General features: G+C 46.2%; 1 protein-coding gene across 3 annotated transcripts in view; it reads left to right on the forward strand.

Moving 5' to 3' along the window:
- The first annotated feature begins 3,160 nt into the window (after window positions 1-3,160).
- SPDL1 (spindle apparatus coiled-coil protein 1) overlaps window positions 3,161-18,199 on the forward strand; it is a 154,796-nt gene continuing 139,757 nt past the window's right edge. For 2 of the 3 annotated variants that reach the window (XM_077473514.1, XM_077473516.1), the window contains exon 1: window positions 3,161-3,523. The gene's annotated coding sequence lies outside the window, so the exon portion shown is untranslated. The remainder of the gene's footprint in view (window positions 3,524-18,199) is intronic. The other variant, XM_077473515.1, reaches the window with a different exon arrangement.

Consider the following 18,199-nt stretch of genomic DNA (forward strand, 5'->3'; position numbering starts at 1 on the left):
CCACATTTCAGGCTTCAAAAATAAAGATATAAAATTTTTATTTTTTTGTGAAGAATCACCTACAAGTGGGACACAATTGTGAAGTGGAAGGAAACTTTTTTAACTAATAAAAAAATGAAAAGTGGGGCGTGCAAAATTATTCGGCCCCCTTGCGTTAATACTTTGTAGAGCCACCTTTTGCTGCGATTACAGCTGCAAGTTGCTTGGGGTATGTCTCTATCAGTTTTGCACATCGAGAGACTGAAATTCTTGCCCATTCTTCCTTGCAAAACAGCTCGAGCTCAGTGAGGTTGGATGGAGAGCGTTTGTGAACAGCAGTTTTCAGTTCTTTCCACAGATTCTCGATTGGATTCAGGTCTGGACTTTGACTTGGCCATTCTAACACCTGGATACGTTTATTTGTGAACCATTCCTTTGTAGATTTTGCTGTATGTTTGGGATCATTGTCTTGTTGGAAGATAAATCTCCGTCCCAGTTTCAGGTCTTTTGCAGACTCCAACAGGTTTTCATCCAGAATGGTCCTGTATTTGGCTGCATCCATCTTCCCCTCAATTTTAATCATCTTCCCTGTCCCTGCTGAAGAAAAGCAGGCCCAAACCATAATGCTGCCACCACCATGTTTGACAGTGGGGATGGTGTGTTGAGGGCGATGAGCTGTGTTGCTTTTACACCAAACATATCGTTTTGCATTGTGGGCAAAAAGTTTGATTTTGGTTTCATCTGACCAGAGCACCTTCTTCCACATGTTTGGTGTGTCTCCCAGGTGGCTTGTGGCAAACTTTAGACGAGACATTTTATGGATATCTTTGAGAAATGGCTTTCTTCTTGCCACTCTTCCATAAAGACCAGATTTGTGCAGTGTACGACTGATTGTTGTCCTATGGACAGACTCTCCCACCTCAGCTGTAGTTCTCTGCAGTTCATCCAGAGTGATCATGGGCCTCTTGGCTGCATCTCTGATCAGTCTTCTCCTTGTCTGAGCTGAAAGTTTAGAGGGACGGCCAGGTCTTGGTAGATTTGCAGTGGTCTGATACTCCTTCCATTTCAAAATGATCACTTGCACAGTGCTCCTTGAGATGTTTAAAGCTTGGGAAATTTTTTTGTATCCAAATCCAGCTTTAAACTTCTCCACAACAGTATTACGGACCTGCCTGTTGTGTTCCTTGGTCTTCATGATGCTCTCTGTGCTTCCAACAGAACCCTGAGACTATCACAGAGCAGGTACATTTATACAGAGACTTGATTACACACAGGTGGATTCCATTTATCACCATCAGTCCTTTAGGACAACATTGGAACATTCAGAGATCCTCGCTGAACTTCTGGAGTGAGTTTGCTACACTAAAAGTAAAGGGGCTGAATAATTTTGCACGCACCACTTTTCAGTCTTTTATTTGCTAAAAAAGTTTAAAATATCCAATAGATTTCGTTCCACTTCACAATTGTGTCCCACTTGTTGGTGATTCTTCACAAAAAAATACAATTTTATATGTTTATGTTTATAGCCTGAAATGTGGCAAAAGGTTGAAAAGTTCAAGGGGGCCGAATACTTTAGCAAGGCACTGTGTGTATTATATATATATTTGAAAAGTAGTTTAGTCATGTTGAAGTCATATTTGTCTTTTGTACCTCTTCCATTTTATGTAGAATTGTCTGTGTTTACATATGCTGATAAGTCAGCACACCAACAATTAAGCTAGAAGGCCATTCTGGCCACAGGAGTGTACAGCCAGTACTCTGTAAATATGTCTTTGTTTTTCACAATGAAAAGTCATTCTGTAATGAAAAAAGCTGCTCAGCTATTATTTTCTCCACAATGGAGTTTTTACCTCTTTGGCCAGGACTACCTCCACCTAAGTGTGTGGAGGTTCCAGGTAAAGGTGATAGCAGGTATGGTTAGTGATCAAAATATTGATCAAAATAGAGGAGACTGTAATGGAAATTTGTAGGTTCTGTATATAATTGTATTCTATTTTATATGTATTGCACAATGCCCTCACTGTGCACACGGCACTAATCATGTTTTCAGTACATGTTTTGCATTCTTTTGAGTCCAGATTAGAATTAGCCTGCCCATGTAATGCCCCTTGTTACCATAAACGTACAATTGTAATATTAATGTGATACCTACGTAATCATGTGTATAAAAGCCTTCAAATGCGTCATAATAAAGGAGAACGGTAATTTGGAAAGATGCTGAGCGTATCTTTTGTGTCTGTTCCCTACTGCAGTAGTTATTATTCATTTGGAACCACTAATCAATATGAGGATAGGAGTTACCTATCTATAAAATATCCATTTCAATATATATATATATATGTGTGTGTGTGTGAGCAGTCAGAGAAGCCATATACAAGTGTTTTTAACCCTAGAAATGCAGTCGAAGCTATATTGGGAGGGGGAACCAAATCCGACAGCAATAGTCAGTTTGCTATGAAATTCCGCTTCCCCTGGACAGAAAGCGTCTGGGGTAAGAAGGAAGAGTGAGGATGATATACAAAGAGTAGAGCAGTCGGAGAAACAGATGTGCACTGTGGCAGCAATTGATGGCACAGTGAGCCTGGCATTGATGATTTTTTTTCTGAATTTTTCAGTTTGTTTGCACGCCCCCCCCCCAAAAAAATTTCAGCACCAACTGCCACTGGGAGGGGGTAATAATAAATTAGATAAAATAATAGGAGGTATAATAATAATGTAAAATAAGAGAAGGGTTAACAATAAATATTAAATAATAGGAGGTGTAATAATAAATAAAATAGGAGGTGCAATAAAAAAATCATATCAAATAATAGGAAGAGATGATGATGTGTATACTGATATATATTTTATAGGTGGTAGGAGTAATAATAATAATAGTAATAATAATGACTGCCGGGAGAATTTCCAGTGTCTAAAAATAATAGAAGGGATATCAATAAATATTAGGAAGGGATAAAAATATATATATGTATTAGTCCATCCACACATAATATATATAAATAATGTATGTATCAGTCCATATATATGTGTGTGGATGGACTAATAATATTGTACAGGGGGCGGGGATGGACGAAGTGTGATTTGCATTCGGGGTAGAGGAGGAGGAGCCGCAGTGCAGAGGGCTGGACAGGCGGAGTTCCGATCTGAGCCGAGAGGGGGGGGGGGGGGGGGTGGAACAGATTTCGACGGGTAAACCATTCTCGGCACAACACCGGCACACAAAGACACTGTTGTTGCTTTTGGAAGCAGCTGTAGACAGCAACAGGACCGACACTGTTAACATCTATACCGCCTATGTCAGCTAGTAGACACACAGAGCTCAGTTCCCTTATATTAAATAGTCCGTTTCCTGACCGTCCGCAAATCTCCCATCTACAGTTCGCAAATACGAGCATGCGCATTGAGAAGAGTCCGCCCCTTCACACTCAGCCAATCCTGTTCCCGTCTGGTAAGCGAAGCGACGCCTCGCGAGATGATGTTCTCTGACATTTCATTTAAACTGTAGTTATAAGCAAGCGGGCAGAAGTGACGGGAATCTTAGCTGGTAAAGTTCCTCGGCATTATAAATGTGTTTAGTTCTTTGGCGATGATGAGCTGTGATGTGATTTCTGTGCTATTTAAATAATATGTTTAGCTTTGTTAGTTTTTTTTTTCATCAGTCAGTGGGGTGGGGGGCGATTGTGAGGGACATGGATCACATTCCTCATAGACACATACTATGCTTGGCAGTCATCAGCTGTGTGCCCCCAATGGCAGAATTGATGGGATCCTGGGATGGTACAACAGTGGGGGGTATCATTGTGCTGTATATTGGCTTGGTACAACAAAAAGTGTATGGGGGCTGTCATGGGAAATGGGGGTACCATTGTGCTGTATATTGGCTTAATAAACTACCGTATACACCGCATGCATATACCCAAAGCCATTCTACTCGTAAAACGTGCCGTTTGCTGTGTTATGAGTGAGTCTATGGATGCACATAATCTAATGGATCCTATTTTTTTAAATTTATATACATGTTTATATTGTGAAGCCTGCAATGACCCACAGGGATCTCTCAGTTTAAAAGGATAAGTTCACCTTTTAGTAAAGGGGAAAAAAGGAAGCAATGCACAGATTTTTGCTGAAGAAAAAAAAACATGCATCATTTTTTCCCCCCAGGAGCCCACAACACATTGCATCCATGATCAGTGGATCAGGCTCCAGCTTTCTGATAATACCTCTGTACAGGCTTTGTTAGAAAGCTGGAGGAAGTGTCCCTGCACTATGAAACTAAAGATATGTTGGTATTGCGCTGTCCCTATATTAAATAACCCCCCGAGGGTGATAAGTATAATGCCTAGTTATGTCCCTGCATTATGAATGTGCTACAAGACATCTGCCACCATGACAGACAAGACCTGTAGTTTATTCATTCACAGGTTGCATTAACTAAATGACAGTTTTAATTGTAACAGTGGCTGTGCAGAGAAGTACCCCCACGCGCTGTCACAGGGCAGAGGGGTTGAGGAAAGGGGGTGTGGAACATGTTCTAAAGCATGGGTGTCCAACCCACAGCCCTCCAGCTGTTGCAGAACTACAAGTCCCTTCATGCCTCTGCCTTTGGGAGTCATGCTCGCAACTGTCAGCCATTAAATGCCTAGTACTACAACAGCTGGAGGGCCCAAGATTGGACACCCATGTTCTAAAAGGTAAACATATCCTTTAAAACAGAAGTATGAGTTTGGGTTATTTTTTAATTTTTTATTCTTATTACAGATTCATACTTACCTAGGTGGATGCTACATCTGTCCCTCGATGTCTCTGCACTGACAACCGAACGATCGAACACTGCTGATGGCTCGGTTCTCTCACCTCCTGATCAGAGAGCTGCTGCCTGTCAAATCGACATCTCTCCTCTCTGATCCTCCACGGAGCAGAGAGCGGCTGTCTCAGGCTCCCAGCTGCTCGCTGAGGAGGCTGAGACAGCCATCAGTCCAGGCACCTGGCGGTTCTAGCTGTTATTGTCACGATGCCTGGACTGATTTCTGTGATGTCAGCAGAGAGCAGGCTTCAGTTCCCTCTCTGCTAAAAATGGGTCACAAATTGCACTCCTGTGATCCATAGAAGCCAAGCAATACAGGCTTAGGCTGGACTTCTCCATTAATGTAGCAGAGACAGCTCCATGATTGGAGAAGAAGTGGTCATAGGTCACATGACTGCATTTTTTTCAATTCCAGGACAGGCTCACAGGATCAGTGACAGATTATTATTATTTTTTTTTTTTTTTGTAAATTAGCAACCATGAGATTGATTTATTAAAGGGTTGGTTCACCTCTGCCCATTGACTGCCTATGCAATTAAGGGGAGCCAATAGATAAAAATAAACTGTGCTGCTATGAAGCTTCAGCCATTAAAGTGTTACTAAACCCACAACAGTAAAATCTGTCTGTGTATGTAGAATAGCATGCTTGTTTTACTCACTGTGGAACTTAAGGGGTTAAACCTCTTCATTGTGTAAAAAAGGCTCTTTGATCCTCTATGCGCAAATCCACCCCCTCCTGCATGGTCTCTCTCTTAGGAAGGCCAGATAAGGCCCCTTTCACATGTGCCGACCGTTCAAAGATCCGCATGTCAGTTTTTTTTAGGCGGATCTGAACGGGCGCTCCATGCAGGTCTATGGAGCGTCGGTTCTCTGCAGTGACATGTCTACTGACATCCGATCCGTCCTGATCCGCTCCGCAAAATCCAGATGGGTGCAAACCCTATTTCTCTTTCGTTCATTGACGGACACAGCTCCAATAATCTCGACCGTAGGGTTATTACGCCACCTTCATGAGAGGACTAGCCAGAACATGTAATATGTGAAAAACAGCATTTTACAGTTCTGCCCAGGGGGCGGTCCCTCTGGTAATAACCCCTCAGCCTGCTTCCTGCAGCTCACTTTTTTTCTGCCTAGTGAAGGAGAAGGACCTAGGCTCCCTGCGGGACCATCGGTCCTGGGAATCTCTGGATTTTTGCCTTTTGCTCAAGATTTTAAGATTCTGTGATCTGCCATCAGCAGCCGGCTGGATGACAGGCTGGATAATGTAGAACCTTGTAGTCTCCACAGCCTGGCCATAGAGCATGTGCAATCCCTATCTACGCACTGGGTCGGCCACAACATGCCCCCCAGGCTCCAGGGTCAACCAGTGAGCGCAACGCTCCGGGGCACATATATGACCGGACTACTGTCTTTGTCACAGTGTACCGGGGCCAGCAGCCACCCGTACTCTTTGGGAGTGGGTCTGTTATGGGATGTCCCCAGCTCGTCCGGATGGTAAGTACAGCTCTTCCTGCCTCGGCGGGATTGAGCAGCTGGGCAGTCCCTGTGAGGTCGATTAGGGGGTCCCTCTCCTCCCTCTCTTCTCTCCCTGTCCCTATTTTCCTCCCCCATGGGGGATGCTGCATGGCTGGGCTGCTGAAGGTGCAGAGGTTCATATCCAGGACAAGAGATCCTTGGGCAGACGCGTCAGATGAGTTGGTGGCTCCATGGGCTCAGTACCAACTGATCTACGCCTTTTCTCCGCTAAAACTGTTAGCACATTTGCTCCGCAGAGTGGAGGCCGAGAGGATTCCAGTGATGCTGATTGCCCCAGATTGGCCTCAGCGCCCCTGGTACGCCAACCTAGTACGCCTGGTTGCGGACGCTCCATGACGGCTACCGATGCGAGAAGACCTTCTGTCTCAAGGTCCGATTCTCCATCCTGCTTTACCATCGCTGGTTTTAACGGCATGGCTGTTGAGAGCCAGGAGCCAGGTGCTAAGGAACCTAGGCCTGCCTGACAGTGATTTCAACTATCTTGAGGGCACGTAAATCTTCGCGGAAGATATACCATTGTACATGGAAGGCTTATATCTCCATGTGTAAGGAGATGGGGTGGCATCCGCACACCTATTCAGTTTCCAGAATCCTGCTGTTCCTACAGCAAGGAATAGACCAGAAATTGGCTTTAAGCACCAATAAGGGACAAATATCAGACTTGGCTGTCTTTTTCCCAATGACCTCTGGCGTCTCACTCTAGTGAGCACCTTTGTACAAGGGGTCCGGCATGTAGTCCCTCCGATGCATCCACCCTTGCCCCCCTGGGATCTGAACTGGTGCTATCGGCGCTTCAGAAACCGCCATTTGAGAACATTAGGGAAATTCCCTTGTTGACTCTCTCAGAAAGTGGTCATTACATCGGCCAGGAGGGTTTCGGAACTGGCGGCCTTGTCTTGCAAGTTGCCCTATCTTGTTATCCACAAGGATGAGGTAGTGTCGCGTCCGCAACCTTCTTGTCCACCGAAGGTGGTTTTGGCTTTTCACATCAATGAAGACATTGTGTTACCATCTGTGTCCTAAAACGACACATCCTAAGGAGGTGGCCCTTCATTCCTGGGATGTGGTCCGGGCTCTAAAGGGTATAATCCGGAAGTCAGACTCTCTGTTTGTTTCGGTAGCTGGTCCGAAAAAAGGGATGGCGGTCTCGTCAGCCACCATTTCCAGGTGGATCAAACAGGTTGTCGCCCAGGCTTACGCCTTGAAAAGGGTAGGTGCCTCCCTTTCCTGTCACAGCCCATTCCACCAGGGCAATTGGGACCTCTTGAACTTTCTGATATCAAGCGCCAGTCGCTCAAGTGTGTAAGGCGGCGACTTAGTAGTACGTTCACACCTTTACAAAGTATATGTAAGCGCATCGTCTGATGACTGCTTTGGCCGCAAAGTTTTGCAGGCGGCCGTGTAATGGTGCAATTTTAAACTTTCTTCTTTTAAGAAATAGTTACTTTTGAATATTAATGCACTTGCTGCATTTGTTGACCGCAAGTTCTGATGCGGTTAGTTCAGATGGTGACTCCCCCGTTAGGGAGCACCTCTGCTTGTGGGTGAAGTTATGTTGCTGTTCCCACCCCTCGTTATGATGCTGCTTGGGGACGTCCCTACGGTCAAGATTACTGGAGCTGTGTCCATCAATGAACAAAACAAAATAGGATTTTTGTACTCACCGTAAAATCCTTTTCTCTGAAGCTCATTGAAGGACACAGCACCCTCCCCACCTATTGGTTTACGTTGTACTGCTTGTTGAGGTACTGAGCGGTTATTACCAGAGGGAAGGCCCCCTGGGCGGAACTGTAAAGTTCTGTTGTTTTTCACATGTATTACATGTTCTGCCTAATACTCTCCTGAAGGTGGCGTAATAACCCTACGGTCAAGATTACTGGAACTGTGTCCATCAATGAACTTCAGAGAAAAGGATTTTATGGCCAGTGCAAAAATCCTCTTGTATTCACCGACCGACACAGCTCCTCTCTGTAACAAATGGGTTGTTAGCCTTATCACTAGGAGAATACTAGGCATAGTTGTAATACAACACTCAGAACTCTTAGTTCCGCCCAGGGGGCGGTCCCTTGGGTAACAACCCTCCCGTGTGCAAACAGACCTCAGTTTTATTTTGCCTAGCGAAGAAGGACTTAGGAATCCTGCGGGCCCATCGGTCCGTGCTTTTTTTATGCAGAAGCTTGGCTTTTTGCGCAAGATGAATGATCCTGTGATCTGCTATCCACAGCCGGCTGGGTGACAGGCTGCATACCCTTATCCTTGTAGTCTCCCCAGTCCGGCCATCGAGCGTGTGCAGGTCGCAGCTACGGCTCGGCAGGCCACGACAAAACCTCAGCTCCAGAGGTGGTCGGTGAGCTTTTATGCTCCGGGGCATACACATGACCGGGCTACTGATGTCTGCGTCACAGTATGCCGGGCCATCAGCTACCCTGTACTGATCAATGTCTCTCAGCTCTTCAGGACTGGTAAGTACAGCTCTCCCTGCCTCGGTGGGGCTGAGCAGCTGGGCATTTCTAGGGAGGTCAATTCGGGGGTCCCTCACCTCCCTGTCTTCTCTCCCCTGCCCCCGTCTCCCCCCCCCCCCCCTCCCTGGAGGGATGTTGCATGTAGCTGCTGAGCGGTATATGTTTGCATATACAGGGGATCTCTGTGGGCTCTCACCTGAGATGGGGGGCTGGCTGGCTGGGAGTGTCCTGGGTCCTGTGTGTTATGCTCCCATACGGTGTCTGTGAGGGTCTGCTGTGGTCTGGTGCGGCGCTGTGTCTCTGCATAATTTTTTATCTTTCTGTACTTCATGGAGCTGCTGGCAGCCATCTTAGGTGTGGGCGAGGGCAGCCATTTTCCAAGTGATCTTCTATTCAGGACACTGGCGACCATTTTCTGGAAGCCTGAACATGTTCTCTAGCAGCAGCATTGCTCATGTGCTCTCCACAGCTATTTTCCCTGTGTTCCTGTGTGTACTGGACGCTGGGTGGCCATTTTATTGAAGCCTGAGCACACTTCTAGAACGTTTTAGCGCTCATTCTGGCAGCTGCCACAGACACAGCTTTTGTTTCCTCTGCACTTGGGAGCACTCGGGGACTACAGGCACTACGTGTGGTCAACGCAGAACTCCTCAGGGTGGCGAGTCCGGCGGGAAAGAGCCCCTCAGTCAGCGGCAGCAAGGAGGGTGGGACTGTCTTTGTCCTAAGTGGCCTTCGGTTGGCAGACAGGGTAGGTTCAGCATGGCTTCAGAAACTGGTGTTTCTTTCCCAGTAATCCAGGCAATTGCAACCGGGTCACCTGCGGACTGCGCAGTGCCCATGGACACCCGACGGTCTTCAATTCGTTCGTTACCAAGATGGAGGCGGTGCATGGGAAGAAAGGTGAAGTAAAGAGGCCCCTGCCCCACCCGTCCTCTGGGGAGAGCTCAGACGCAGACTCGACTGTCAGATGACTCTGACCAGGACCGGATAGTGAGGATGAGTCCCCGTCCAGGTCCGGGCCCGACAGAGCTTGTTGGAGCACTTATCACAGCTGTGCGTGATACCCTGAAGATTTAGGAGCCAGCGGATCCCTCTGCTGATGTACCGGTCCCTTTTGGGTCCCGTAAGCCAGCATGTTCTCATATCTGACTTATTTTGACAAGTTAATTTACAAGGAATGGGGTCGCCCGCAACAGACCTTTTCGGTCCCCAAATACATGGTGGTGCGTTTCCCTTTTGAGGAGAGCCTTTTCAAAAAAAATGGTCGGCTCCTCTGGTCGTGGACCCCCCCCCCCTCCAGTATCCAGGTTAAAGTAACCACGATCCCGGTTGAGGGGACTCCTGCATTCAAGGATCCCATGGACAGGCCAGCAAGACAGTGGCTCGTTCCTTGTTTACGGTGGTGGGATCAGCCAGTACTGGCATCCGCACTTGTGTCGCAGACACTGACTGGGCAAAACTTTTGCACCGCGAGTTGGGAGAGCAACAGGTTTCCCCTGTCTGCGTGGAACTAGCAGACCAACTAGTGCAAGGCCTTAAGTAAGTCTGTGACGCGGCCCTGGATACTCTCCCTTTGTTATCCAGGGCTTCAGTGTCAGCTGTGGTGCCTGATTTGGCTAAAATGCGGATCTTCCCTTCCTTGGCGACCGACTCTTTGGAGCCTCATTAGATGACACTATTAAAAATGCCACCGGTGGTACTCTACTCCCACAGGTCAGGAAGGCTAAGGAGCCCCGCTGTAGGCAAGGGCCCTCCTTTTCCGCTCAAACGGCTTTTTCGTCTACCTGGAGCTTCGACAAAATGTCCCTAGCCTGAGGGCCGGTTCACACTGCGGGCGATGCGAGGCGACACAGACTTGCCTCGCCGCGACCTGCCGTGACCTCAGCGGCGATTTGCAAATTACTTCTGTATAGAAGTCAATGCAAGTCGCCCCGAGGTCGCCCAGAAGTAGTACAGGAACCTTTTTTCTGAGTCGGAGCGACTCGAGTCGCTCCTCTCAGAACGGTTCCATTGTACAGAACGGGGGCGACTTGTCAGATTGCGGCGAGGCAAGTCGTGTCGCCTCGCATCGCCCGCAGTGTGAACCGGCCCTGACAGGACGTCCAAAAACGTAATCATCCGATTTTCTCCCCCCCATAGGGGAGAGCGGAGCTCTGACAGGTCCGTCCCTGCACATCAACGGAGAAATCCCTGCTGAGCAAGTGGAGGAGTAAAAACTGATCTGTAGGTCTGAAAGGGGCTTAATACACAGTCAGAGTAGTAAAGCGGCACATGCTCAGTTTGGTCTCTATTGCTGGAGAGAACATTTCCTTGTTGAGCTGAGCTTTTCAGGTCACATGGTATTGACATCACACATTTGGGTGTGCATACAGATCCTAAATGACAGCCCAGTCCCTCCCCCTCCACCATGCATAGTAACTAACAAAGAACACAGTGGGTGGGATGTCGCATCTTAATTCATGGATAAATCGCCCCCCCATATGAACACAGGCTATAGTGGAAATGTCCTCCTACCTATACACTCAGAACTCTGGCAAGACCTGTAGTTTATCACGTTGCATACAGATCAGCCAAAAAGGTATATAGTTGGCAGTATTTTAATGTAAAAATAACATTTATAAGCTGTGCGCATGGGGGGCGAATTAACTATTTTCATATTACTGGGTTTAGTAACACTTTAATGCTCACCCCCACCATTACAAGAGCACATTCTCCTCTTGCATTCAAACCCTGTGCATGCTCAGTGCACTATCCATCCCAATACCATGGTTTAGAGCTAATCCAACAGGTGACAGGCAGCACATGCACGGCATTGAGAGAGTAAGCGCTAGGAAAAAGGCAGAACTGGGGGAATTCCGGGTGTTGGGAGTTTTTCTAGCAGCTATCTGGAGGGGGGGGGGGGGGGGGGGAGATGGACTACAGCCATAGCAGAGACAATGGGGTTGATTTATTAGAACTGGAGTGTGCAAAATCTGGTGCAGCTGTGCATGGAAGCCAACCAGCTTCTATTTCAGCTTTTTCAATTGGATTAATTAAGATAAAGACCTTTTTCCTTTACAACCCCTTTAACCACTACAATACAGGGCACTTTCGCCCCCTTCCTTCCCAGCCCAATTTTCAGCTTTCATCGCTCTCGCACCTTCAATGACAATTGCGCGGTCATGCTACACTGTACCCAAATGACATTTTTATCATTTTGTTCGCACAAATAGAGCTTTATTTTGGTGGTATTTATTCACGACCCCGTTTTTTTATTTTTTGCGATATAAGCGCAAAAAAAGCGGAAATTTGGAAAAAAAAACTATTTTATTTTTTCTATTTTAAAAGAAATCCAATAAAATCAAATGTTGTCATAAATTTAAGCCAAAATGCATTCTGCTACGTGTTTTTGGTAAAAAAAATTCCGTTAAGTGTATAATAATTGGTTTGTGTGATCACGGACATATGTACGCAAATGATCATGTACATATGTGTGCAGGTGATCACGTACATATGTGTGCAGATAATCATTGGAACATGTGATTTTAGTGGGACATATGTGGGGGACATGTGTTTTTTTTATTTGGGGACATGTGTGATGACATGTGTATTGTGGTGACGTGTGTTTACACTGTAGGTTTATACTAGACTAGTGATCAGTGAGTAAAAAGCTGTAAAAACAACTCATACTCACTGATCACCAGCCGGCTGCAGCGATCTGCTCTCCTCTCCTCAGCAACGACTTCCGTGTGAGGAGAGGAGAGCCGATTGCCTAGCAACCGGCTGTTTGTTTACATCACATGACGGCCGTGATTGGACACAGCCGTCATATGATCAGGAGGGCCAATCACAGAGCCCTCCTGCCGATCCGAGATGCGCCGTGTCTGGGTGACACGAGCTCATCGGGCACGCGCGCGATCCCCCTCCTTCAGAAGGACGTTCCTGAACGTCCATTCAGAAGGAGGCGGCTCCCACCCGGCCGTATATGTACATTGGCCGGGTGGGAAGTGGTTAAGAGTAGAGGCTGTTGACAAAGCTAAAGTTTACTGAGTGTAGTAAATAAGGTAAAGTTGAAAAAAAACATGTTCAGTTTTTAAACGCTGTGTATAGCTCTTTCACTTGATTAAACACTAGGCAAAAATCAAAGGCACAGCTCCAAATACCCCTCTGCACATACTGATCTATCTCAGTTTACAATAGTGTTGAGGAAGCAAGATGTATCGCAGGGATATGCAATTAGTGGACCTCCAGCTGTTGCAAAACTATAAGTCCCATCATGCCTCTGGGTGTCATACTTGTGGCTGTCAGTCTTGCTATGCCTCATGGGATTTGTAGTTCTGCAACAGCTGGAGGTCCGCTAATTGCATATCCCTGATGTATCGCCTCAGCTCTTCTGGATTAACCACTTCAGCCCTGGAAAGGATTTTCCCCCTTCCTGACCAGGTCATTTTTTGTGATAGGCATACGACGCTGCGTCACTTTAACTGACAATTGCGCGACCGTACGACGTTGTACCCAAACAAAATTGATGTCCTTTTTTTCCCCCCACAAATAGAGCTTTCTTTTGGGGGTATTTGATTACCTCTGCATTTTTATTTTTTGCACTAACAACAAAAAAAAGCGACAATTTTTTGAAAAGAGACACAATATTGTACTTTTTGCTATAATAAATATCCCAAATTAAAAAACAAAAACAAACTATTTCGTCATCAGTTTAGGCCGATATGTATTCTTCTACATATTTTTGATTGGTTTACACTAAAGTTTTATGGCATTTTTATTTTTTACTAGTAGTGGCGGTGATCATAGATTTTTTTTTTTTTTTATCGTGATTGCTACGAACAGATCGGATACTTTTGACACTTTGTTTTGGGACCACTGACATTTATACAGCAATCAGAGCTAAAAATAGCCATTGATTACTGTATAAATGTCATTGTCAGGGAAGGGGTTAACACAAGGGGGCGATCAAGAGGTTAACTGTGTTCCCTATGTTTGCTCTAACAGTGAGGGGGATGTGACTGACTAGGGGAGGAGACCGATCAGTGTTTCTACTTTGTAGGAACACACAATCAGCCTCCTCTCCCCTGAGAGGACCGGGATTTCCGCATTTGCACACACACACACACACACACACACACAGATCCCGGTTCTCGCCCTGTCATGGTTTTTTTTTTTTTTTTTTTTTTTTTATTGGCTCCTAGGAGGTTTATGCCATAATATGCTAGTAAGCACCGTATATTAGCACAATATGGCAGACTTATAGTTTCAAACAGACCATTTCAGCTACTGCATTGTCAATGGACCTGTGCTCATCCATCTTCTTCTGGTCTTCCTTTTGGGTTCACTCTGCTCGATCCCCCTGAATAGCCTGGCAGTGATGATGTTACTCCCATACATGCTCATGGGAGTCATTTCATCATGGCACAGAACATTGCTGTAAATGTATTCTAAGCTGCGCAAGGGTGACCCACGATACATTACTGCTAACAGGCAAGGAGAAGCATTTAACAGAAGAGACCACTAGGATTTTCTGGTTATCCACCTCAGCAGCTGTGTGTCCAGTGTTATACAAGACCCATACATTCAAGGGTTCATTCTGCATCTGATGTTTTACACTGGAACCCCAAAGGCTGACATTCACTGATGCATAGAGTGAAACTTCACCCAAAAGGGTAAGTTCCGCTCATTTGCCCCCTCTTTACCCCCCCCCCCCCCCCCAGTCATCTTCCAGCACGGCTTACCGAGAGAGAAAGAGGTTGCTCTCACCTAGCATAAATATTAATTTTTATGGTTGAACTTGTGTCTTTTTTCAACCCAACTATGGAAAACATGATCCACATTATAAACGCAAGCATAGCAACCAGACCCTCAGTATGCGTTTCCTCTGGCCAGGACAGGTGCACAGAAATCTGTTTACTTTTTCCTGTCAGGCCTGTGGGTTAGGTGGTAGGGGCCTCCTATCTACAGTATCCCAGAACAGGGGCAATGAACCTGGGGTGGAAGGTAGCTCAGGCTGACCTGGAAGGGAGTCCAGAATTCTTTTACTCCAGGCAACAATCTCTGTTTAGGATCAGGTACACTAGCAGTGTGGGATTTTAACTCCTGTCAGTCTTCTGGAGGACAGTGCATACTTGCAGTGTCCTGATGCTTGCAGAGCGGCCATGCATCCTGGTGTCTCTGGCACTGTGCGCGGGGGCTGATGACATCACTTCCGGCACTGTTGGCAGGAAGTGAGGTCGGGAGTGGAGAAAGTTGCTCGGCAGCCATATTTTTGGTATTCGGCCTGGTAAGCTCCATGCACTGTTCCAGTGGAGGAGTCTGATTCACAGCACCAGCTCAGGATCCTCACTGCTTGACTTTTCAGGGCTATAGAGAAAATGGTGGAAGCCATTTTTTCCATTCCTTGTGCTGGTAAGTCACCAGCAGGGAGACTATAAGTGGGGAAGCAGGTCTGGGGCATCTGCAGACTCTGACCCCAAGGTAAGTAAGAGGTAAATGGGGGTTTCCCCCTTTTCTTACTCCCTGGTGGAGGAGGTACTGGTTGTTTTTGGTTTATTTCTCTGTACCAGGGTTTCTCAACTCCAGTCCTTAAGGCGCCCCAACAGGTCATGTTTTCAGGCTTTCCATTATTTTGCAAAAGGTGTTTAGATCAGTTTCACTGCCTTAGTAATTACCACAGCTGTTTCATCTGAGTGAAATCCTGAAAATATTGCCTGTTGGGGCGCCCTGAGAGCTGGAGTTGAGAAGCACTGCACTATCCACAAACCAGCAGGGCTGGTCTGGCTATGTGTGTATACCTTTTTCCCTACTGGTGGTGGGGCGTCATTTTGGTTTTCTTAGGCGGCTCAGGTGCTGGTTACAGGGTGATTGTCTGTCTGCACCCTGTCTCTCCTTGTAAAAAGGCTTTTACCACCTTGTATCCTCCCCTGTAGGACAAAGGATAGGAACAAAAAGAGCTAAAAGGGTACCACCTAGGGCAAAGATGCACAGCCTACAAGTACAGGTTCTCTACTACCTGGACACTAGCTCCAGTGCTGTAACACTCTTTAACCGCTTCAGCCCCTGAAGATTTTACCCCCTTCCTGACCAGATCGCTTTTTTGCGATTTGGCACTGCGTGTCTTTAACTGATAATTGCGCGGTCATGTGACGTTGCACCCAAACAAAATTGATGTCCTTTTTTTCCCCCCACAAATAGAGCTTTCTTTTGGTGATATTCGATTATAGCGTAAAAAATAAACTGCAGATGTAAACAAGAAGAGCGACAATTTTGAAATCCATTTGTCCAGTCACACCACACACAAAGAAGAGTGCCTGATCACCGTACAAAAGGCCTGCTTACCAGATAGCTAGCAAAAAGGGCTTTGGTTGTACCCAATCACAGCCTTTAGCTTGCAATGATGACCACTGGACGCACACAGGACCCGGATCTTATAGCTGACAACCCCCTAAGCCCCCCTGAGGGCACGCACTGACGTCACCATGCTGTTCCACAGGAGGACGGGCTCCTGTGTTTGCTGGCCTTTGTTTTTATGTGATTTCTACCTTTTTATATGTAAGTGCAATACTAAACTTTTTTTTTTTTTTATTAAATGGTTAAAACTTTCATGCTATGGTCAGTTTTTCTTTTTCTGAGCCCATTCTGAGTTTACCTGAAGTACGGCTACGAATTAAGGGGTTGTCAGCTATAAGATCTGGGTCCTGTGTGCGTCCAGTGGTCATCACTGCAAGCTTAAGGCTGTGTTTGGGTACACTCCACTCCCCCCTCCCTGGTTCCTTCTCTACTGGAGGAGAAACTGCTATTCTTGTTAGCACTGAGACTATTGGACACATTACTCACATTTGGTCACACTCCATATCCTCAGGTTGCTGGCTAAGCTCCCTGGTATTTGCTGCTGATTGATATGGATGGATCATGGCTGCTGGCTTTTCCAGATCTTTTGGAGGGAGAGGTGCATGGTGGGAGCAGGCCCCCCTCCGGGATCAGTGAGGCTGAAGCAGAGGCATCCAGAGTCTCTACCTACTTTCAGATGGGAGAAGTGCATGTCTGCTGAGGCAGGTGATCTATGATGTGTAGGCCAGGACAGAATGTGGCCTGCTATGCCACAGGGCCCCCTGAATGGGCAGCAATATGGTGGGTTTGTGAGTACACCCTGGTGTCATCATACACAGACACCAGGGTGGGGGGTGAAGCAGTAGGCGGACCTGGATCTTCCCAGGAGTATTACAGCAGATTTGATCTGGTCAGCAAAACTACACCATGTAGTCTGGTTCCGCCATGACGCCTGCTATGAATTTGGCAGATGACTCCAAGGATGGTTTTGTTGTGTGTGTCTTTTTTTTTTTCTTTCTTTTTTTTTGCCTATAGCTCTCATTCCTACCATACCCATACTGTGGGGAGGTACAGTGAGGGGGTTACCCTTATACGGATGTCCTCTCTTTGGTGTTTGCATGCCTCTTACGAGCACACTGTGAATGTACTTTGTGTTCCTGTCCACCATTTGTGTGGTCATTTGGAGACAGAGGCCTTAACACCTGTCAATCTGGAAAACTCAGTTCTGCTGAAGCTGCAACCTGTTAACCCCTTCCTACAGTTAGGTCACACTTGTGCATGTGCAGGGCTACTAGGGCCAGCTTACTTTAGAATCGCCCTCTAAGGAACACAGTAAGGCTGGATTCACATCTATGCATTTTTAGTGCTTTTTGCATTTTGTAGATTTGCACTACAGAACGTGTTCCATAGGAAACCATATTAAATGGACTGTATTGCAAATATGCAAAAAGCTCTAAAAATGCATAGATGTGAATCCAGCCTTAGAGCCGGTTCACACAGGGGCAGCGAGACCCTAAGGTGACCTGCACACGACATCAGCGGCTTGCAAAATGACTTCTGTATAGAAGTCAATGCAAGTCGCCCTGAAGTTGTCTCCAAGTAGTATAGGAACCTTTTTCTAAGTCGGAGCGACTTGAGTCGTTCCTATTAGAACGGTTCCATAGTACAGAACGAAACGTGACTTGTCAGGCGTCTAAGTCACCTGACAAGTCGCCCTTGTGTGAACCGGGTCTTAACCCCTTGATCGCCCCCTAGTGTTAACCCCTTCCCTGCCAGTGACATTTACACAGTCAGCAGCGCATGATTAAAAACTGCCATACATTTTTCCCCTATTTTGTAGACGCTATAACTTTTGCGCAAACCAATCAATATATGCTTATTGCATTTTTTTTTTTTTTTCTTCATTTTATTACCAAAAATATGTAGAAGAATACATATCGGCCTAAACTGAGGGGGAAAATGTGCTTTTAAAAAAAAAAAGCAAAGAGTGCAAAATTTTTTTATTTTTTTTTCTTCAAAATTGTCGTTCTTTTCTGTCTGATCAAATACCACAAAAAGGCCACGACCGTGCAATTGTCAGACCCCTTCACAGTCACACTGGGGC

Source organism: Lithobates pipiens, unplaced genomic scaffold (genome assembly GCF_037356315.1).
Source record: "Lithobates pipiens isolate NorthernLeopardFrog02 unplaced genomic scaffold, aLitPip1_a1.2 Scaffold_8, whole genome shotgun sequence".
NCBI lineage: Eukaryota > Metazoa > Chordata > Amphibia > Anura > Ranidae > Lithobates > Lithobates pipiens.